A 24392-nucleotide genomic window follows, 5' to 3' on the forward strand; every position below is an offset into this window, starting at 1 on the left:
TGTATTAAACTGGAGTACTGCAAACTAAATATGTGAGAACTATTGAGTAAAGGCAAGTCATCGGAGAATTTGGGTCAGTACACACGGAAAGTTTTTGCATTCTCTTCATTTATTATTTACTGATATTTTCCCAAGGTTTTTGTTGCAACACTGTTTTTACAAGATTGTTGGTCTTGAGGAAGATGGTAATCTGTCCAAAGGTTGAGATCATTGTGACAATGAAACCATAGACTGTGGCGACAATAAAAGCCTTCAGTTTTGTTTTATTTCTAGTTAAAGTTTACAGCAGCAGCAGCAGCTTTCAAGGCAGGATTCCAACATCTTCAAATAAGCTGAGTTATTCAACGTCCCTTGTTGTTCAGTGTCTCAATGCACTACGTGGTTTGGTACTGAGCCACACAGCCCAGAAGAATCCTGGTTTTGAGCCACGGTCTCTGTTGAGTCAGGATGATGGTTTTGGGAGTGTTACAGTTATCTTCAGCTCCCTTGGGCTAAAGGGGAAGAGAAAAAAAAAGTCAGAGCAGGTTCTCACTACTGATTGCTCTCCAGTCACATCTGACTCCACTGGAAACTCCGCACGGGTGGATGTCAGTCATTGGCAGAATCAAGCTAAGCTACGATGTCCTCACAGTCAAATAGCCTGCCAATGCTGACTATCAAGGCTCACACATGAAGAACGGTCTTTTTGGGAGGGCTGTTAGTGCCTGTACCCCAGCATGAGTTAATACCTTAAGACAAGGAAGGGAAAAAATTGGGAAGAAATTATCAATTTTTAAAAATTGATTCTTGGGATGTGGGCATCACTGGCAAGGCCGGCATTTATTGCACATCCCTAGTTGCCCAGAGAAGATGATGCTAGCTCAATTAATAATTTAAAATCTGAGATCGATAGATTTTTGTTAGCCAAAGATGTTAAGGGATATGGAGCCAAGGCGGGTGGATGGAGTTAGGATACAGATCAGCCATGATCTAATTGAATGGTGGAACAGGCTCGAGGGGCTGAATGGCCTCCTCCTGTTCCAATGTTCCTATGACATCTCTCCATGGGTACCTCCCTGAGTGAGGAAGCCTTCCCGAGAGGACCGCTTTTAATAAAATCAGAAAGTTACAAGCATCTATAACATCCTTGTGCTTTCTATAATCTCCCTACCAAAAACAATTGCAAGACACTGCATGTGAGCCACTGGTGCTTTTGAAGAAGATACTTTGGACAAAGTGGCAGCTCCTACTCTAAGTGCCATCTCTGCTGGGCATTATTTACACAATTACTTGTTGTCGCAAAACAGTAAGCAAAGGGGAGAATTGATCTATACATTGGATGCTTTGCAGTACTGCTGATTGACATTGTCCGGGTGGCCTCAAGAATTTCTGTAACCTGCTTTCAAGACCAGTCAGCATCTTTTTAATCTAATCATGATTGTTTTAAATTTGTTTACTGAGAAATTTCATTCAGGGCCAACTGATCAATGATCTCATCTGACCTCTGGGTCAAAATAACATAACATGGACCTTGTTAACTCCTTGTTTGCCAAGTCACAACCAGCTTCTCCATCTGTCTGATTCACCCAGTAAAATCTACCATTACGATTACCTCAGACAGACAACATATGACCGATAGCTCTTCATTAAGCTTTTTTCATTTATTTGGCGGTCCTTTATTTTATTCTTTTATTTTCTTCCTCCTTTTCCCCTCCCTGTAGCTTCCATGTGTGATGCAGCTTTCCAACAACAACTTGCATTTATATAGCTCCTTTCAGGTAGTAAAATGTCCCAAGGCGCTTCACAGGAGCGATTATTTGACACCAAGCCACATAAGGAGTTAATAGGACAGGTGACCAAAAGCTTGATTAAAGAGGTAGGTTTTAAGGAGTGTCATAAAGGAGGAGCAAGAGGCAGAGAAGTTATGGGAGGGAAGTCCAGAGCTTAAGGCCTAGGCAGCTGAAGGCACGGCCGCCAATAGTGGAGCGATGAAAATCGGGGATGCACAAGAGACCAGAATTGGAGGAGCGCAGAGATCCCGGAGGGTTGTAGGCCTGGAGGAAGTTACAGAGATAGGGAGAGGGCGAGGCCATAGTGAGATTTGAAAACAAGGATGAGAATTTTAAAATTGAGGTGTTGCCGGACTGGGAGCCAATGTAAGTCAGCGAGCACTGGGGTGTTGGGTGACTGGTGCGAGGTAGGATAGGGACAGCAGAGTTTTGAATGAGCTCAAGTTTATGGAGGGTGGAGGATGGGATGCCAGCCAGGAGAGCATTGGAATAGTCAAGTCTGGAGGTAACAAAGGCATGGATGAGGGTTTCAGCAGCAGATGAGCTACAGCTGGGAAGAGGGCCTGGAGTTCTCTTCCTCTATGACACCTCAGCACTTTAGAAATAGCCATTTCTGGATGGATTGATGCTGAGTCATGTGTTCAGAGCTTCTGATCAGCATATCTCGTGACCAATTATTTTCTTTCTTTCCCAAGAGCTCGTTCACCATACTGGGGCTTAGAGGGTTAAATTATGAGGACAGGTTGCATAAATTTGGCTTGTATTCCCTTGATTATAGGAGATTGAAGGCTGATCTGATCAAGATGTGGAGATGCCGGTGATGGACTGGGGTGGACAAATGTAAGGAGTCGTACAACACTAGGTTATAGTCCAACAGCTTGGACTATAACCTGGTGATCTAATCAAGGTGTTTCATATGTTAAAGGATTCGATAGGGTAGATATGGAGAAACTATTTCCTCTGGTGGGGGGAATCCAGAACGAGGAGACATAATTTTAAAATTAGAGCTGGGCCGTTCAGGGGTGATGTCAGGAAGCCCTTCTACACAAAAAGAGTAGTAGAAATCTGGAACTCTCTTCCCCCAAATAGGCTGTGGATGCTGGAACAACTGAAGTGTTCAAGACTGAGATCGATAGTCTGTTGTTGGTGGAACAATAGATTAAGGATCATGTGAAGGATTCAGATACACTGCCACTTTTGCATCAATGTGCAACCATTCTCACTGAGCATCAGGACAAACAGTGACAACATAACTGCAGAGTCAGGTCCGGATCTACCTTCAGAATTCAGGTGTTCCCTCGGTGGGGGAGAGGGGGGACACCGTTTGGAGTATAACTCGAGCGCAATGTGAAACAGTTTATAAAGTGCTCAGGTAGTCTTTGGATCTTCTGAGCACTTTAAACACTTAAGCAGCATCTTCCACTTTGCTCTCAAAACATTAAATATTTACTGGACGGGGAATAGAACTCTGCGCATGTGTGTTAGCAATCTGCATCTCGCGCACAGTATCCATAATAACCCTAAGCTCTGGGATTCCATCACTAAATCTCTCCACCTCTTTCTTCTCCTTTAAGACGCTCCTTAAAACCTACCTCTTTAACCAAGCTTTTGGTCACCTGACCTAATATCTCTTTATGTGCCTCAGTGTCAAATTTAGTCGAAAAACGCTCCTGTGAAGCGCCCTGGGACGTTTGGGTGATATATAAATGCAAATCATTGTTGTTGTTGAATTCACTCTCAGGCTTGATGGGCAGAAAGGAAGGTCACAAACCAAGGCTTCAGTCTTAAACGAGGCTAACTTTGAAAGGATGTAAAAGGAATTAAATAAAATAGGGTAGGGGAAATTGTTGGTTGGAAAATCTACAACATCTATTCAAGTAGATTGCAAAAGCATTTGCCAAGAATGTTTTCATTAATCAAGAACAGAAGACGTAGGTTCAAGGACGATCAGATACCGTCGTAGCTCCGTCCATAAATGATGCCAGCGAGCGATCCGGCAGCATTATTCCCATGAACCGCTGAGCACCTTTCGGGAAACCAAAGTCTTTGGGTTCTAGGGAGAGGGCTGTATGGTCGCAAAGCTGAAACTTAAAAGAAATAGATGGAAGGGCACCACCAGGAGTGGAGTCCGCGGATTAATTTGACTCGATACAGGAAACCTCACTTGGCTCGGACGCAGAAAGGATCGGCAGATTCTGTGGGTGGTGGTACATTGGCCGTTCATAGTTAGTGGAGTGACTTGTCTGGTTAATTCCGATAAGGAACGAGGCTCCTCCGTGCAGCAACCCCCCACCCCGAGCAGTCGGTGTCCAACTTCTTAGAGGAGACAAGTGTCGTTTAGCTACACGAGACTGAGCAATAAGCAGGATTTTTACGCTAGATATTTTCTTGGGTTCAGCACCACCAGTCACTCTCATAACTGGACTTCACGTCCCCATGAACATAAGAGAGTCACTAATAAATCCAATAGGGAATTCAGGAGAAACTTCTTTACCAGAGAGTGGTGAGAATGTGGGACTTGCTACCACAAGGAGTGATTGAGGTAAACAGCATTGATGCATTTAAAGGGAAGCTACATAAGTGAGAAAGGAATAGAAGGATATTTTGATAGGGTGAAATGAAGTAATTAGAGTGGGAGGAGGCTCGTGTGGAGCATAAACACCAGCATAGACCGGTTGGGCCGAATGGCCTGTTTCTGTGCTGTTAATTCTATTTAATTCTGAGCGCATCTTTTTTTTGCCCAATATTTAAATGATAGCGTGACCCAGGAATCATAACAAAGAACCTTTACTCTGTGTACCTGCTCCTGAAACATGACACATGCCACTACATGAATTCTCCTCTCTTTATGAACGGCTGACTGAATATGGACTCTCCCAGGACCAACAACTGGTTTATTTATATAAAATATGTAAATGAATGGTATACAGTTTTCACATGAGAGTAATTTCTTTCCCTACACTCCTCAGTTTGTAAAATGCAATAAATGCACAATTTGCTTTCTCTCTGAACATTAACTTCTTCAGCTCAATCCATCGAAACCAAAGGGTTCTGATTTTATAATGCAGGCAGCCTATTCCTGAAATCACAAAGCACTCTGCGACTGAGAAAGCGATTGCCCTATTTTATCAGGGCTTGGCCCACTGAGCTGTCAATCAAAGTTACCACCCTGAGGTGTGAGCCTGCCCTTTGATGTGAAACCAGGAGGATTGCCAAGTGTCTGCCCAGCTAAGCCCCCTGCTGTGCAAATGGAGTAGAACAACATCCAGAGCATCAGTTATCACAAGGAGTCAGCTTCTCACAAAAGCACCAGATGTTTGAGATTATACATAACAACCCTCCCTCAGAATAACTTATTAACACTTCAAATCACTATAGTAACCAGACTAGTTCCAGGCTGCTGGTTTACTATTGAGAAATAATGCTGTGCGCAACCTTGAGAGTTAACCCCTTACATGCCGAATCTAGCATTACAGAAGTTAAATGAATCCATCACAGGCAAAAATCAATTTTTCCACATTTTTCCCACATAAGACTTAGGAAGTTTTGGCTCATCCAGGTTTAAATATCCATATTAAACCATTAGAAAGATATACATGAGGCAGAAAGACTTTATGAAGGGTCATCGCACATGCACATAGTGTGTTTGAAGTGATGGGGTTGGGTAGAACTAGATATCACCCATCCAAGCTAAGGAAGCAGAGATTGAGAGCAGCCTGAGAAATTGAAGGAGGAATTTATTTCTAGGGGTGGAGAAGCAAGAAGCAGGCAGAGGGACATGTCGGAGAAAGGAGTTGAGGACGTGATCATAGAGAGTCCTATCAGTGATGGAGGCCTCGGAGGTGTTGAGGTTATGTATGATGACCAGGCCAATAGATGGTTATGCGTGTGCATGGGAAGTCATTATGGAAGGCGAGGCTCAGTGAGGGAAGACGGGTAAGGAAATCAACTGTGTGGGTGAGGGTGAATTCAAATGGAGGTTAAAATTCCTGAGGATGAGGAGTTTCTTGGGGGGGAGAGACTAAGGTAAGGAGAATTTAATAAGGAAGGTATCTTGGGCTGGGGAGGATGAGGAAGATTGTGAAGCAGAGGATTGGAAGAAGGTGAGGTGGGTTGGAAGAATAAGGGGAGAGACTGAGGTGAGATAACCAGTGCAGCAGAAAGAAAGACTTGCATTTATATAGCACCTTTCACAGCCTCAGGATGTCCCAAAGCGTTTACAGCAAATGAAGTACTTTTAAAGTGCAGTCACTGTTGTAGAAAACACGGCAGCCAATTTGCTCACAGCAAGCTCCCACAAACAGCAATGTGATAATGACCAGATAATTTTCTTTAGTGATGTTGGTTGAGGGATAAATATTAGCCAGGTGATGTCTCTCTAGTCACCACATTCAAGTGTTTAATGTTCCTCTCAGATTCCTAAATTGGCTCGGGAGAAACACACACACATGTATTTTGTGCTTTCTTTAGTGCAATTTTGAAGTTACATGTATTGCAGATGTTACAAAATCACTTGGACAGAGCACAGGAAAAGTCTGCGTGAAGTTGTTTACACTTTGTAAAGATGTGTTGACATATCCTGCACAGGCGAAAGCAGTGAGAGGAAGTGGCAGTTTGATAGTGTCCTTTACTTTGAGTGGCAAACCGATTTATATTCATATCTGTATATGTTAGTGAATATTCATTGAGGTTGAAAATACATTGGGGTAGATGCTGAGAGGCTGTTTCCCCTGGCTGGAGAGTCTAGAACTTGGGGTCATCATCTCAGGATAAGGGGTCGGCCATTTAGGACTGAGATGAGGAGAAATGTCTTCACTTAAAAGGTTGTGAATTTTTGGAATTCTCTACCCCAGGGGGCTGTGGATGCTCAGTCGTTGAGTATATTCAAGACTGAGATCGATAGATTTTTGAACTCTAAGGGAATCAAGGGACATGGGGATCGGGCGGGAAAGTGGAGTTGAGATCAAAGATCAGCCAAGATCTTACTGAATGGCGGAGCAGGCTCGAGGGGCCGTATGGCCTACTCCTGCTCCTATTTCTTATGTTCTTATGTTCTCATGTCACCAGTACAAGATAACGATCACAAAAAGGGAATAAAGGGCTTTGACATTATTACTGCAGATTTACCAGACCATTACTGAGAAATTGAGAATTGTTTTCCATTCTGTTCCCAAAGGAAAGCTGTTGATAAACTGCTTACTGCACCCAGTGGTGTGCAGTTGGCACTGGATCTTTGTTTAGTAAGTGCTTTTATCACCTCCTCTATCTCCTTTATTTTCTTAAGTACCTCATTATTCATCATATTTCACTCATTGAATGATTTGCATTCTCTCATCCCTCTAAGTACCAGGCACACTGCTCCATATTGCAGCTCATTGACTTCCCCTCACAGGTCCTTGCTGGACTGGCAGCCTCATTTAAAATGCTGCCTCCAGCTCCCTTGGCAGTTCAGCTGCAAAAACGCTGAGCCATGTAGACCAATATTCTGGGTCAGTGCTGGAGTTAGTTGTGTTGGTGGTACCATAATATCATGGTAGGTACAGCACAGGAGAAGGCTGTTTGGCCCATCGTGCCTGTGCTGGCCCTTTGAAAGAGCTATGCAACTAGTCCCATTTCCCTGCTCTTTCCCCATGGCTCTGAAAACTTTTTCTCTTCAAGTATTTATCTAATTCTCTTTTGAAAATTACTATTGAATCTGCTTCCACCACACTCTTAGGCAACGCATTCCAGATCATCACATCTCGCTGCGTAAAAAAATGTTTCTTCATGTCACCCCTGGCTCTTCTGCCGAAAACCTTAAATCTGTCCTCTGGTTACTAACCCTTCTTATTTACTCTGTCAAAACCGTTCATGATTTTGAACACCTCTATCAAATCTCCTCTTAACCCTCTCTGCTCTGAGAAGAACAACCCCAGCTTCCCCAGTCTCTCCACATAACTGTCGCTGGGTCAAAATCCTGGAACTCCCTTCCTAACAGCACTGTGGGAGAACCTTCACCACACGGACTGCAGCGGTTCAAGAAGGCGGCTCACCACCACCTTCTCAAGGGCAATTAGGGATGGGCAATAAATGCTGGCCTCACCAGCGACGCCCACATCCCATGAATGAATTTTTTAAAAAGTCCCTCATCCGTGGCACCATTCTAGTAAAACTCTTCTGCACCCTCTCTAAGGCCTTGACATCCTTCCTAAAGTGTGGTGCCCAGAATTGAATACAATACTCCAGCTGGGGCCTAACCAGTGTTTTATAAATGTGGTGGAGATGCTACAGTTGACCCTTGCGCTGGGGAGGGAAGAAACAGCAAGCGTCCCTGTTCAGGATTACTGCTGGAAACTACGTGTCATGTGAGGACAGGGCCAGGCTAAGCCAGATGCCCTCCCCTGGTTGAATGGCCTGTTAACAATCACTGTCTAGACTTACGTGTGAAGAATGGGCACTAGCCCAGAGACCAGGGGGCAACAAAGGGGAGTGGAAATCTGGAACTCTCTCCCTCAAAAAAGCTGTTGAGGCTGGGGGGGGTCAATTGAAAATTTCAAAACCGAGATTGTTAGATTTTTGTTAGGCAATGTTATTAATAGATAGGGAACCAAGGCGGGTAAATGGAGTTAAGATACATATCAGCCATGATCTAATTGAATGGTGGGACAGGCTCAAGGTGCTGAATGGCCTCCTCCTGTTCCTATCTTTATATGGGAGCTGTGAAGCCCTATCCCAGCATGAGTTGGTAAAGATCACCTGATCTAACTTTGAGTGACTGATCGATGCTGGGAGTATGTGGGACCCACCCCTGCAGCCATTGGTCTCACTGCTAAATTTGTGCAGCCCTTTGTTTAGGTTTCTTGAATGGACGCCAAAAACAGGCGTTTATCCTTAAATATGTAAATTAGGGGCTGAACAACAACAAAATTGCATCTATATAGCATCTTTAACACAGCAAAACATCCCAAGGCGCTTCACAGGAGCGATTATGAAAGAAAATTTGACATCGAGCCAAAAGCTTGGTCAAAGAGGTAGGTTTTAAGGAGCGTCTTAAAGGAGGAGAGAGAGGTAGAGAGGCGGAGAGGTTTAGGGAGGGAATTCCAGAGCTTAGGGTCTAGGCAGCTGAAGGCACGGCCGCCAATGGTGGAACGATGTGCATCCCCGATTTTAAAGAGGCAAGAATTGGAGGAGCGCAGAGGTCTCGGAGGGTTGTCGGGCTGGAGGAGGTTACAGAGATGGGGAGGGGCGAGGCCACGGAGGGATTTGAAAACAAGGAGGAGAATTTTTAAATTGAGGTGTTCCTGGACCGGGAGCCAATGTAGGTCAGCAAGCACGGGGTGATGGTTGAATGGGACTTGATGCTTGTTAGGATACGGGCAGCAGAGTTTTGGATGAGCTGAAGTTTACGGAAGGTGCAAGGTGGGAGGCCAGCCAGGAGAGCATTGGAATGGTCGAGTCTGGAGTTAACAAAGGCATGGATGAGGGTTCAGCAGCAGATGAGCTGATGCGGGGCGGAGATGGGCGATGTTACAGAAGTGGGAGTAGGCGGTCTTGGAGATAGCGCAGATGTGTGGTCGTTAACGCCTGTTGAAGGATCCAGTTGGGAAATTGGTCTACGATGAGCAGGGGCCCAGGCGTTGGCCGTGACCCACTCAGGATTCTTCAGCGGCTCCCCATGATCACGAACACCAGCTAATTAAAAAAAAGTTGTTTAAAAAACCCATCCTGTGGAACTAGGAGGAGCAAAACTGCTCCATTGGAATCATGATCGCCTCCCACCCCCAACCCTCCCACCCCCCCCCCCCCCCCCCCCCACCGTAACGCATTCCAATCACCCCGGGGCTTACCTGGGGGTTGCTGCCAATGAGGTAGGCAGCCTGACATTGATTTTATCGGTTGGAGGTGCGACCAACGATGGCAGCTCATGGCGAGTATGTTGACGAGGCCCTTGTAGTTTGAGTGCACACTGGTCGCTCAGCGTGGGCCCAGACCAGAAAGAACGAACTTGCATTTATATAGCTCCTTTCGCAGCCTTGAGATGTCCCAGAGCACTTTGCAGCCAATGAAGTACTTTTTTTTGAAGTGTAGTCACTGTTGTAATGTAGGAAAGGCGGCAGCCAATTTGCGCACAGCAAGATCCCACAAACATCAATGAGATAAATGACCAGATAATCTGTTCTTAAGTGTTGGTTGAGAGATAAATATTGGCCAGGACACTGCGGAGAACTCCCCGGTCTTCTTTGAAATAGTGCCATAGGATCTTTTACGTCCGCCTGAGAGGGCAGACGGGGCCTCGGTTTAACGTCTCATCTGAATCTACCCCTACATGTCCAACTCCATCTCTACATCTTATCCCAGTGTGAATAATGGAAAACCTGTGTCTCCCACCTCCTTTTTTTTCTGCAGTTATAATCCTGTGATGGAATTTGCACTCGTTTAGCTTTCACTTTTGCTCGTCACTGCGGATTATTCTGAAGCTGCTTATGCGCTTCCTTGTGGCTCTCGGAGACTCTACAACAGATGGTGTACAAGGGTGTAGGGATAATAGGCGTTCTTATCAGTGATGTGCTGGAACATTGTCTGCGAAATGCAGCATTGAGGGATAGTTTACACACCACAAGATGATTTATTTCAGGGGGAAAAATTCATGTAAAGAATTTAAGGTGCCAGCTGCAGTTCAGTGGGTAGCACTCTCACCTCTGAGTCAGAAGGTCGTGGGTTCAAGTCCCACGCCAGAGACTTGAGCACAAAATCTAGGTTTACCCTCCCACTGCAGTGCTGAGGGAGTGCTGCATGGTCAGAAGTGCCATCTTTCGGCTGAGATGTTAAACCGAGGCCCGGTCTGCCCTGGTAGGTGGATGTAAAACAACCCACGGCACTATTTCGCAGAAGAGCGGGGGGTTAGTTCTCCCTGGTGTCCTGGCCAATATTTATCCCTCAACCAACATCACTGTTATCTGGTCATTTATCTCATTGCTGTTTGTGGGAGCTTGCAGTGAGCAAATTGGCTGCCGTATTTCCTACATTACAACAGTGACTACACTTCAAAAAGTACTTAATTGGCTGCAAAGCTCTTTGTGACGTCCTGAAGTCGTGAAAGACGCGATAGAAATGCAACTTTTTTTTCTCTTTTATTATTGTCTCACTTTTCCCCTGTCCACAGACGATCCTCCACTCCCAGCCATGTGCCCGTATTGCAGTGTAACTGATCACGAGAAGGTAGATGGGAGTGGCCTTCTAGTGACTCTCCTGATGATATTCCCTAGCCTCTTTTGTGGAAGGGCCTGATATCTGCTTGGCAGAGGTTGCGGACTTACAGTGTGGGGAATTGATGGCATAAATCTGTGCCCTGCACCAGAAGTCCATCGATCTGTGTCACTCTCCTGTCAGACAAGTTCTGCTAAACTTGTATCGAACCTTGGTTAGACCACGCTTAGAGTACTCAGTTCTGGTCTCCACATTATAAAAAGGATACAGAGGCACTGGAGAAGGTGCATAAAAGATTTAGAATGATGATACCAGAACTGAGAGGTTATAACTGTCAGGAAAGACGAAATAGGCTGGGGCTCTTTTCTGTAGAAAAGAGAAGACTGAGAGGTGATCTGATAGAGGTCTTTAAAATTATGAAGGGGTTGGATAGGGTAGATGTAGAGAGGATGTTTCCACTTGTGGGGGAGTCCAAAACTAGTGGCCATAAATATAAGATAGTCACTAATAAATCCAATGAGGAATTCAGGAGAAACTTCTTTACCCAGAGAGTGGTGAGAATGTGGAACTCGCTACCACAAGGAGTAGTTGAGGTGAATAGCATCAATGCATTTAAAGGGAAGATAGGTAAGTACATGAATGAGGGAGAAAGGAATAGAAGGATATATTGATAGGGTGAGATGAAGTAGTTGGAGGAGGCTAATGTGGAGCATAAACACTGGCATAGACCTGTTGGGCCGAATGGCCTGTTTCTGTGCTGTAAAATTCCATGTACTGGGCGGAGTTACTGCTCTAACATAGAAAACAGCGAAAACAAATAATTAAACAGCACCAGCCCACCTTCTCAACCTGCGTGTGGTGCTGTCATCCTGTGAACGACCCCTGAAAGGCAGGGAGAATGTTACAAAGGAAGAAAGCTGCAGGAAAAGTAATAGTACTTATCACAAAATAAAACACAGCTCACTGGAAAGTGTGTTTTGTGTTGGAGTACACATGAGTAGGAATGTGTTACATGGTGGCAGTAACACATCCAGGGCTGAGAGGACCTCAACCCCAAGATTGGTAATGGCTTTGAAACACAAGCCAGCTTGTGTTTTACTGTGGATTTTCACTGAGGTAATTTTATCCTGTTTTTGGAAAACTGTTTTCTTTCGCTGGAGGGCAGGACTGATGGTAGTTAGTGGCAAACATGGGCTCCCACGCTCAAATCACTTGCACTGAACTCAAGTGCTGGAGCAGCACATGTTCAGCACTGCAGTGATATTGGATTTTACTCCATTGCACATTACAGGAGACATGAAACACTCTCATGGTTAAGATTTCATCATAAATCATTCTTAAAATCCAAACAACATCCGTCTTTCGGATGAAATGTTAAACTGAGGCACTATTTCAAAGACGAGCAGGGCAGTTCTCCCCGGTGTCCTGGCCAATATTTATCCCTCAACCAACATCCTAAAAAACAGATTATCTGGTCATTTACCTCATTGCTGTTTGTGGGACATTGCTGTTTGTGGGACCTTGCTGTGCGCAAATTGGCTGCAATTTTCCTACAACAGTGACTATGTTTCAAAAGTACTTAATTGGCTGTAAAGCTGTTTGGGACGTCCTGAGGTCATGAAAGGTGCTATATAAATGCAAGTCTTTCTTTCTTCTGCACTGGATGGGATTGACGAGCTGTATTGTTTCAATTGTTGGGGTTATCGAGTAACTCAATAGGAACAATCAGATGGGCTGCAATGAAGGACTCTGCCTGAAATATTAACGCTCCCCTTTCACTACGGATGCTGCCTGACTTACTGAGTGTTTCCAGCATTTTATGTGTTTCAAATCGGCTGAAATGCTCCCCTACGTTACCATGGCAATGCAGTCCACTTTTAGCTCAGATAAGAGTGCCGGGAGACCTTAGTGATATTTTATTGGGAGAATAATGCATTCTTTTCTTCCCAGAGTCAACAGCGACTAAGACGACAAATATTTGCCAATAAACTTCCCATCATTGAGTTAAAAGCCATGCTAATTGCAGTATCATAATTTCACTGTTTGAATGGGATTCAGAGAACTCCCGGTACTTTGCGGGGAATTGTTCTTGTGCGCTACACCGACATCCTGGAAACATTTATTTTGCAAGACGCTGTTGTTTGAGTGTTGCTGGTCGAGGAAGGAATGTTGCCTAGAAGCAAATGCTCTTATTCAAATAGACCCCCGGGGGTCTTTAACATCCACCTGAACCAGCCAAAAAGGGAGACGGAGCCTCGGTTTAACATCTGATCTGATGGAAGGCACCTCAAATAATGCAGCACTAAGGGAGTCCACCAAGATTATGTGCTCAAGTCCTGGTGTACATTTTTCTTTAAATTTTCTGTAACCAGAGGACACAGATTTAAAGAAATTGGCAGACGAACCGAAAGATGTGGAGAAATTTCTTCACGGAAAGAGTTGTGAATCTTTGGAATTCTCTACCCCAGAGGGCTGTGGATGCTGAGTCATTGAGTATATTCAAGGCTGAGATGGATAGATTTTTGGACTCTAGGGGAATTAAGGGATATGGGGATTGGGTGGGAAAGTGGAGTTGAGGTCGAAGATCAGTCATGATCTGATTGAATGGCGGAGCAGGCTCGAAGGGCGGTATGGCCTACTCCTGCTCCTATTTCTTATGTAAGGGGAGATGAGGAGAAATTTTTTTACGCAGCGAGTTGTTATGATCTGGAATGCACTGCCTGAAAGAGTGGTGGAAGCAGATTCAGTGCTAACTTTCATAGATAAATACATGAAGGAGAAAAATTTGCAGGGCTATGGGGAAAGTTGCAGGGGAGTGGGACTAATTGGATAGCTCTTTCAAAGAGCCGGCGCAGGCTGACTGGCCTCCTTCTGTGGTGTATGATTCTATTGTATAAATTCATTCTCAGGATGAGGGTGTCGCTGGCAAGGCCCCCATTTATTGCCCATCTCTCGTTGTCCTGGGGATTCATGGTGGGCCTTCTATTTGATCCATTGATGTAGCAGTTTGATATAACTGAGAGGCTTGCTAGGCCTTAAGAGTCAACCACGTTGGTGTGGGACTAGAGTCACATATAGGCCCAGATCAGGTAAGGACGGCAGGTTTCCTTCCCTAAAGGACATTTGTGAACCAGTTGGGTTTTTAACAACAAGCCGACAGCTTCATGGTCACTTTTGCTGATATCAGCTTTTTATTTCCAGATTTTTTTTCTCAAACGGCCTTGGTGGGATTCGAACTCACGTTCTCTGGATTATTAGTCCAGTAACATAACCACGACGTGACTCTATCCTGCTCAACCCCAGACAATCCCGCACACCAACGGGCTGTCCTGCATCAGCACCTCTCCACTTTGCTCAACCCCAGGCCTGGCCTGTCTCAAATGCAGAGGGTTGCTGGGCCTGAGAGTGAGCGGGTAGGCAATGACCAAGGCCGACAGAGAAGCCACTTCCGAGAGGCAGTGGGGAGGCGAAGGCGGCAGCTGGAAGAGAGCCTCAAAGCCCAAAGCATGGAGGTGCTGATGCAGGAGAGCTTGATGGTGTGCAGGATTGTGTTAATACGTGTCTGGGGAATTCTGCTTCAATGGGGAAGCCTGCTGGTGTTGGGGATTGTGTTGGTGTGTGTCTGGGGCATTCTACTGGTATGGGAAGTCTGCTGGTGTTGGGGATTGTGTTGGTGTGTGTCTGGGGCATTCTACTGGTATGGGGGAGCCTGCTGGTGTTGGGGATTGTGTTGCTGTGTGTCTGGGGAATTCTGCTGGTATGGGGGAGCCTGCTGGTGTTGGGGATTGTGTTGCTGTGTGTCTGGGGAATTCTGCTGGTATGGGGGAGCCTGCTGGTGTTGGGGATTGTGTTGCTGTGTGTCTGGGGAATTCTGCTGGTATGGGGGAGCCTGCTGGTGTTGGGGATTGTGTTGCTGTGTGTCTGGGGAATTCTGCTGGTATGGGGGAGCCTGCTGGTGTTGGGGATTGTGTTGCTGTGTGTCTGGGGAATTCTGCTGGTATGGGGGAGCCTGCTGGTGTTGGGGATTGTGTTGCTGTGTGTCTGGGGAATTCTGCTGGTATGGGGGAGCCTGCTGGTGTTGGGGATTGTGTTGCTGTGTGTCTGGGGAATTCTGCTGGTATGGGGGAGCCTGCTGGTGTTGTGTATTTGCTGAGCAGGAAACTATTGGAAATGACCAACATACAGGCAGCCATAAAACCAGAGTCAAGAGCGGAGAGACCAGGGTCTAGAGAGGATAGGCCGCAGGTATTTACGTGACCAATAATACCTTACAGTTTTGTGGTTACCACAGATTACTGAGATTTCTGGACGTTTACAATCTTTTTTATTGTATAGACAGATATACCGTGAACTAATTTTTAATAAACGAAGGAAAAACCTTCTGATCTCCATCCAGTGACCTCTGCTGCAATGTGTGCAGGTGTGGACTCCAGGTGTGACAGGATCGGGCTCCACTGCGATGCCCCCCGTGAATGAATAGTTGGTCGACACTCAATGTCTAGGCTCACACATTAAAGAAATGGTTAGTTGGGTGAGACGCTGGAGGGCTGCCGGTGTCCATGGAATCTTGCCCCCCGGCGTAGGGCAACACCTTCAAAGAAGCAATCAAGAGGGGGAGCCGATTCTGGCCTCCCTAACCCAAGGGGCACTGAAATGAACTGTAGCTCTTCTAGCGCCACCCTGGCTGAGATCATCCAGGGACCATCCTGATGTGTATGGGGCAGCCACTCAATGCATAAATGCTCTGAGCCATCGGCCATGGAAGGCTTGCCAGTTTAAGGTAAGGGAAACTGCAGATTGGCGTGATCTGAACTCGCAGCAGCTGCATGAAAACACTCTGCCCCTTTAATCTTTCTGCTCCTGTGCATACATCTCCCAGAAGAGATTAGTTAATGAGTCAAAAAAAAACTGATCAACAGATGGACAACCAGATAACTAACTGCCCCGTTATAAACACCTTTTCTCTTTCTCGTTCAGTGATGCAGGTTTTGAGAAGCAGACTGGATGTATAATCTTGTCCCTGGTGGTTCATGTCAATATTTGGAGATTTGTTTTAAACTCCCAGCCAGAGAATGGTGGAGCTGGGAATTCGTTGCTCAGGAACGAATCAACGTGAAATAGTACAGACATTCAAAGCAGCCACTGTAGTGGTGAGTCAATCACGTGACCAATCTCCATCTCCTCTTCTCAGGATTGTCCTTGAATCTCCAGGAATTAAAGATTAATCTCCTGGACACTGCTGGGAGCGAACCAGGAGACAAATCATTGGGGCTCAAAAAAAATTGTGCATTTTTTCATTATCATAGTATCATAATATGTTACAGCACAGAAGGAGGCCATTCGGCCCACTGTGCCTGTGCCTTGAAAGAGCTATCCAATTAGTCCCACTCCCCTGCTCTTTCCCCATGGTATTTCTTTGAATAATTTTATTAGTTATTGATTAGAGATTGGGGGGGGGTGGAGAAAAGACTGTTTGACTGGGTGGGGCGGTTGGAGGTGGGAGGTCATATGATGAAACCTTCAGGAATACGTCCAACCAGAGTTGGCAACCCTATCCCTCACCCCATGGGTGGCCATGCTTAATCCAGTAATCTAAACGGTGAGTGTCAGCAGGCTGTATGACCATGTAGGACAACAGATCAGCCCCATCCTGTTCTCACACAAAGTGTCCACGCACACACTTTCCAGCAGGAGTCGGAGACAGTAATCAGGAGCAGGAAACCTGCCTTTTTTTTCCTGCTACCTCCCACAGGGGTGATGAGGCCAATTGTACTGCTGCATAGATTGAAAAAGGCGCCTTTCATGACCTCAGGACGTCCCAAAGTGCCACAGGGCCAATGAAGTACTTTTGAAGTGTAGTCACTGTTGTAATGTAGGAAACGCGGCAGCCAATTTGCACACAGCAAGGTCCCAAAATCAGCAATGTGATAACGACCAGATAATCTGCTTTAGTGGAGTTGGTTGAGGAATAAATATTGGCCAGGACACCGGGGAGAACTCTCCTGCTCTTCTTTGAATAGTGTCTCCCCCAGGCTGGACTCTCCCTCCCTCCCCCCACCATCCAATATTCCAGCCACCTCACCAGGAGACTGCATCGACTGAGCCTCTGCCTGACGATAACATGGCTCACATCAGGACCTGTGCAAAGTGGGACTTGTTCCTACACTCCCCTCACGCTGTAGCACTGCACCTCCCCTTGATTAACCTCTAGCAATCAGAAAAAAATAGATTTTATTTTTAATTTTCCCATAAATAGCTGGAATCTTGTCTCCTGCATCCAGGATCAAGGCTTAATTCTTAGCAATAATATTTGGTTTATCTAAAATGGAACCCTTGACTTATTTTGGCCACATGACTCCCTTAAAAGTCCAAAACTTCTATATATTTTAAATAAACTGGCACATCTGTACCTCACACAAGAGCAAAAGTGGAGATTGGTCAGTGAGAGGATTCCCCTCTCACTGACCAATTCCGCTCTCAGCTCCTTCAATCTTGTATAAGGATGGCTTCCCATTTAATGAGGCGGACTCTTGTTTCAGATCCAATTGCGAGTTCCTCCCATGTTCTGGTGGAGCTGAGCTGGACCGACAGCAGCCTCTCAGTACTTGAATAAACACCTCTCGGAACTGCTTGGAGGTCACGTTGTACAGAAAAGGGTTGATTGCAGAGCTGAGGTAATAGAAAGTGTTGGTAACAGGCTGCATGGCCAGATAGGATCTGTAGTAGTATTCTGTCCATTGGGTTTTGGATTGCACAGCTGTCATTACACGCCTCGCCTGATATGGAACCCAACAAATGGTCAAGGTTGCAACAATACAGCCTGTGTAGAAAAACAATATACTATAACAGTAGAGTACGACCAGACCTAAGTGACTAAGTACTTGAACTTATCTTTCTTAAAGGGATACAAACCAAAGAACAGCACAGTGCAGACTGTTGGTGCTCTGATGAGTTGTCTCTTAAGATTTTCATAGAATGGTACAGCACAGGAGGCCATTCAGCCCATCATGCCTGTGCTGGCTCTTTGGTAGAGCTATCCAATTAGTCCCACTCTCCTACTCTTTCCCTATAGCCTTGTAAATGCTTTCCCTTCAAGTATTTATCCAATTCCCTTTTGAAAGTTATTATTGAATCTGCTTCCACCACCCTTTCAGGCAGCGCATTCCAGATCACAACAACTCACTGAGTAAATTTGTTTTCCCCTCATCTCACCTCTGGTTCTTTTGTCAATCACCTTAAATCAGTGTACTCTGGCTGAAACACCCTTGGTCACACTATCACACTTCTAGTCTATACAAATCAGTAATGATAATGCCTGCAAATTTTACTTTCTCCAGGAGATGGTGCCATTACCTCAATAAAAATGACAAGAATGCTTGTAATTCTTCTTCTCTCCTGAGGTGACACTGTAACCTCTCTCAGCCTGTTACAATAAATACATAACATTTAATCCACCTAATCTGAGCAATCCCATGAGTGGTTGACTAGTTATTATTAAAAGTCTTGCATATATAATGCAGATTGCCTGTAAGTATCATGTTTACTTTTATGAATATGATGTTTACAGAAAGTGTGTGCTGCTACACCTTAGCCGTCACATTTTGGTCATCACACTTTTAATTTATCCTTTGACTCACGACACTCAATTCCTCAGGAGACCGGCTAGTAACATATAAAAAGTTTTGAGTCCTGTCCAACTGCTGTCCCACATTGAAAGTGTCCCTTGCACAAAAAATCCTGATTGGTTAAAACTTGCTTGGAACTCTGGCCAATTCTGGCCTCTTGCGCATCCCCGATTTTCATCGCTCCACCAATGGCGGCCGTGCCTTCAGCTGCCTAGACCCTAAGCTCTGGAATTCCCTCCCTAAACCTCTCTACCTCTCTCTCCTCCTTTAAGCTCCTCCTTTAAACCTACCTCTATGACCAAGCTTTTGGTCACCTGTCCTAATATCTCCTTATGTGGCTCGGTGTCAAATTTTGTCTGATGTTTGCTCCTGTGAAGCACCTTGGGACATTTTACTATGTTAAAAGGCGCTATATAAATTTGGTTGTTGTTGTTGAACCAATCAAAAGACACATTGCCACAATTAATTTAGCCTTATTGACTCAAATTTCCAAGGAACCAATCAGAATAATTTTCTAAATGTCCACTTACTTGGCTGTGTCTCGGCACATCTCTTCCAAACGTCTTCTACCCCAATTCCCCTACTCGCTGTGATCAATACCTCAAGAGATCCAAACATGTATTGCAAATTCCTCAAATATTTCTATGCAACACTCACCCAACATGGCCACATTTTGCCTTCTTATCTCTTTAATCTTCGGCAGGATCTTGCCGGTGGAATTTGTCCCTTTAAGTGCGAAAGACACAGGTCGGTCTTTGAGGAGGGTTTTAATCATCTGTCTGCAGGCAAAAGCCACCAGCAGGAGAACCAGGAGGTACAGCGAGAAGGAGATATAGATCACCACCTCGAAGAGAAACTTTCTTCCAGAGATATTAGTGCAGATGTAGAGGGGTGGTCTCGTCTCACCTCGGGACCTGAAGGGCTGCCAGGCATCTTCAACCCCTATTGCAAAAGCAACAGGCAGCCCTGTGATGACAGCCATGACCCAAACCAAACCAATTAGCTTCTTGGTCCTTGATGTAGACATCACCTTGACCTGTATTGGATGGCAGATGGCCAAATAACGTTCGAAACTGAAGGTCAAGACGTTGAATATCGATGCATAGCTGCATATCTCCCAGAGTAAATAGAAACTTTTGCAGCCAACGTTGCCTGTTGGCCAGGGGTATGGACACCAAATGATGCTGTACAGCTCAACGGGCAGCGCGATGGTCAAGATGAGGAGGTCAGAGCAGGCCATGCTGACCATGTGGTGGCTCAGACCCCTCTGTATGCAGGATTTACTTTTCAAAATCCAAATGACCCAGATCACCAGGAGATTCCCGATCATCCCAGAGATGGAGATTGTCCCGTAGACAACCGAGGTGGCAATTTTAGCGGCGGAGTTCATCCGGATGGAGCCGGGCAACTCATTGCCAGGGGTTGTCCATTGGGTGTCTTCAGTTGTGTTCATGATTCGTTCAGTGGTCTTACAGATTTTATACCAATTATACAAAATTAAAATAAGACGGGGAGACCCAATGGCAGGTTGGTAATTTTAAAATTTCCAAAATCGATTAAATTCTTCATGCGTTCCAGCCCCTCTTCAACTCTCAACATTCAGCTTCTCCGCCACTTAAATTCATCGAGTTACTCAGAGCGACCTCTCGGTCTGAACTTCTCCCACTGACTGGCGTTTCTTGGATATTGCACTCGCTGAATGAAGAGGTTTCCCCGTCTCAATAAAGGTTTGAGTGGGGTTGGTTCGGGATAAACTGGGACCTTGGGTCGCTCTATCACCCTGGATGTATCTAGATCACTCCGTCCTTCTCAGTAGATCTCGTTCTCTGCCTCTCTCAAGATCTCCCTCCTGTAGATCTCTGAAGCTCTCTTTTCCAACGGATCTCTGCCCCTGTCGGTCTTTATCTCTGTGGATCACGCAATCTGTCCCGGTAGATCTCTCCCTATCTCTAAGGAGCTCTCTTCCCCCCCAAGGATCTTTCTGTCCTGTAGATCTCTGACTCTGTGGATCTCTCTGTCCTGTAGATCTCTGACTCTGATATTTGTCCTGTAGATTTTTGACTCTGTTGATCTCTTTGTCCTGTAGATCTTTGACTCTGTGGATCTCTCTGTCCTGTAGATCTTTGACTCTGTGGATCTCTCTGTCCTGTAGATCTTTGACTCTGTGGATCTCTCTGTCCTGTAGATCTTTGACTCTGTGGATCTCTCTGTCCTGTAGATCTTTGACTCTGTGGATCTCTCTGTCCTGTAGATCTTTGACTGTGGCTCTCTCTGTCCTGTAGATCTTTGACTCTGTGGATCTCTCTGTCCTGTAGATCTTTGACAGTGGCTCTCTCTGTCCTGTAGATCTTTGACTCTGTGGATCTCTCTGTCCTGTAGATCTGACTCCGCGGATCTCTCTGTCCTGTAGATCTTTGACTGTGGCTCTCTCTGTCCTGTAGATCTTTGACTCCGCGGATCTCTGTCCTGTAGATCTTTGACTCTGTGGATCTCTCTGTCCTGTAGATCTCTGACTCTGTTGATCTCTTTGTCCTGTAGATTTTTGACTCTGTGGATCTCTCTGTCCTGTAGATCTCTGACTCTGTTGATCTCTTTGTCCTGTAGATCTTTGACTCCGCGGATCTCTCTGTCCTGTAGCTTTCTCTTTCCCCACGGATCTCTGTTCTGTAGATCTCTGTCCTTGTAGATCTCCCTGTCCCCGAAGATCTCTCTTCCCCCGAAGATCTTTATCTCTGCGGATCCCGCTCACGGATCTATACCCCTTGGATCTGGCTCTCACTCTCTCTCCTCTGATGCTCTTGCTCGGTGACCGCTCTCCGTTCTCCCGGTCCCCTTGTGTCGGGTTCCAGAACTCCCTCCAACTCCCGCCCCAGCCTGGCCGGAGCACCGGAGCTGGGAGACCCGGGAACCGGAGGAAAGGATTGGAAATTCGGAGCGCTATCTGCCCGTTAATTCCTCTCCCAGTCACTGACTGCTCCGCCGCGGGCTCCCGGGATTCCCTGTTTATATTTCAGTTTTCCAGCAGCTTCAGGGTTTTTTTTTTCTTTCTATTCTCGGAATGATTATAAATTAGGGGCTTCTCGTTAATGGTTAATTTTCTGCCATAAGTTCAGTTGCAATAAATGTCGGATTTATTGGCACTTTCAATTCTTCATTTAATCAATCAGTGTCGAGTGTTGTTTGACCCTCCCCGAGGTCTCTCTCTCTCTTATCTCAGAATAACCCTCCGACTGGCTGCAAAGTTGAGTAAAATAAGGGAGCGGAATTTCCGCTAGTTTGCGCCTGTAATATCAGCGCAATCCGGGCGGAGCGCAGCGCCCGATCACAAAGGATCGGCCAATTGGAAACGTGAGTTACGCCCAAAAACACCATCTGTGTCTTTTACGCTGGTTCAAGATTCAATTGGCCCAAATTAGGCCCCGCCTACAAGACTGGCCACGCCCCCAGGTGTGTCATTGGTTTAAGCTTAAAACCGGGAACCAAATTAGAGTGGACCAGACACCAGGAGGAGGAGATTAACATCACAACAAAGCTGCTGCCTCCATAAGAAAGAAAGATTTGCATTTATATAGCGCCTTTCACGACCTCAGGACGTCCCAATACGCTTGACAGCCAATGAAATACTTTTGAAGTGTAGTCACTGTTGTAATGTAGGAAACAAGGCAGCCAATTTGCACACAGCAAGATCCCACAAACAGCAATGTGATAATGACCAGATCATCTGTTTTTTAGTGATGTTGGTTCATCATATCATTGTAGATACAGCCCAGGAGGAGGTCATTCGGCCCATCGTGCCTGTGCTGGCCCTTTGAAAGAGTCCCGTTCACCTGCTCTTTCCCCATAGCCCTGTAAATTCTTTTCGTTTCAAGTATTTATCCAATTTCCTTTTGAAAGTTATTATTGAATCTGCTTCCACCGCCCTTTCAGGCCGTGCATTCCAGATCATAACAACTCACTGAGTAAAAAAATGTTTCCTCATGTCGCCTCTGGCTCTTTTGCCAATCACCTTTAAATCTGTGTTCTCTGGTTACCGACCCTTCTGCCACTGGAAACAGTTTCTCCTTATTTACTCTGTCAAAACCGATCATGATTTTGAACACTTCTATCAAATCTCCCCTTAACCTTCTCTGTTCTAAGGAGAACAACCCCAGCTTCTCCAGTCTCTCCACATAGGGATAAATATTGGCCAGGACACCGGGGAGAACTCCCCTGCTCTTCAAGCAGAACTTCATGAAAAGAAACGTGTCCCCCCCTCCCCCCCGCTTTAATTCCTAAACTCACATTCCTGTTGCATAAACCCCGACCCCGGGGGTCCCTGTGAACAGCAACGTCGCAGGTTCATTCAAAAACAAGCAACCCTCTCCCCTTCTCCCATTTGCACACATAAAAAGAATGTGTAAATGTTGAAAGGGGAATTTGAAATATGGATTTCTTTTTGCAGTTTTGGTCCATTTTATTTGCAACGTGAAGTCACACTTTCAGTCAGTTACACAGGGGTCTGGATTATAAAAATCTCAGTGAGGACCACGAGGCAGCACCTGCTGACACTGAACATGAATTATTAGAAGCTGGGCCCTTCTCAGTGGGTCAGGAGAATACATGTCTGTGAGGAGTGATGTGTTATTTTAGCTCCACGTGTGAATGCTCTGATGAGCCCGTGTCACTGGGAGAGAGGTGGGCTGCCCCTGCTATTTTATGATCTATGTTCAGTTGATCTAAGATCATTAAAACAAATAATAGCGAGAAACACTAAATACTGTGAACCAGAAGCAAAACACAAGGACTCAAATATGCTGCGATCTTACTTTGGTTCAAATGGGTTTGTTCCTAAGACAAAACTAAACCAAGTCACAAAGCTGTGGTTATAGTAAAGCCGTGTTGAATAGGAAGGGGGTTCCCCCCAAAATTCTTCCCTTACCCCCTTTCTCTCCTGGCCAGTCTCCCACCTTGTACCCTCCATTAATTTGGGCTCATCCAAAACTCTGCTGTCCGTATCTTAACTTGCACCAAGTCCCGTTCTCCCATCACCCCTGTGCTCGCTGACCAACATTGGCTCCCGATCTGGCAACGCCTCAATATTAAAATTCTCATCCTTGTTTTCAAATCCCTCCGTGGCCTCGGCCCTCCCAATCTCTGTAACCTCCTCCAGCCCCACAACCCTCCGAGATCTCTGCGCTCCTCCAATTCTGGCCTCCTGCGCATCCCCCGATTTCCTTCGTTCCCGCCATTGGCGGCCGTGCCTTCAGCTGCCTAGGCCCTAAGCTCTGGAATTCCCTCCCTAAACCTCTCCACTTCTCTACCTCTCTCTCCTCCTTTAAGATGCTCCTTAAAACCTACCTCTTTTGGTCACCTGTCCTAATATCTCCTTATGTGGCTCAGTGTCAAATTTTGTTTGATAACGTTCCTGTGAAGCACCTCGGGACGTTTTACGACGTTAAAGGCGCTATATAAATGCAAGTTGTTGTTCAGTTGCTACCTCATGCTGGGGTAATGGGTCCATGGATGCTGGTGAGTGGCAGCAGTCCAGCACCTCACCCGAGTATGAACCGAGACAGTCAGTGTCAGAAGGGCATTTAGCCTTGGGGGGAATCACAGCCAAGCCTGGACTTCTCCTCACCTCGCATTCATGTACACGGGAGATGAAGAGAAATAACTGCAAAAAGCAGGGAACTGAGATGGAAACAGAAGATTCTGGAATTGTGCAGCCTGTCTGTCAGTCTCTGCGAGAGAAAAGATGGGTTGGTAGGATCATAGTTATCGAAATTACAGCATAGATGGAGGACATTTGGCTGATTGTGGCTTCTCTGGTTAA

General features: G+C 45.7%; 1 pseudogene; it reads right to left on the bottom strand.

Moving 5' to 3' along the window:
• Window positions 1-275: 275 nt before the first annotated feature.
• On the bottom strand, window positions 276-20047 carry LOC137300098 (G-protein coupled receptor 39-like; annotated as a pseudogene).
• Between the last annotated feature and the right edge of the window lie 4345 nt (window positions 20048-24392).

The sequence above is a fragment of the Heptranchias perlo genome, chromosome 30 (assembly GCF_035084215.1).
Source record: "Heptranchias perlo isolate sHepPer1 chromosome 30, sHepPer1.hap1, whole genome shotgun sequence".
Lineage (NCBI taxonomy): Eukaryota > Metazoa > Chordata > Chondrichthyes > Hexanchiformes > Hexanchidae > Heptranchias > Heptranchias perlo.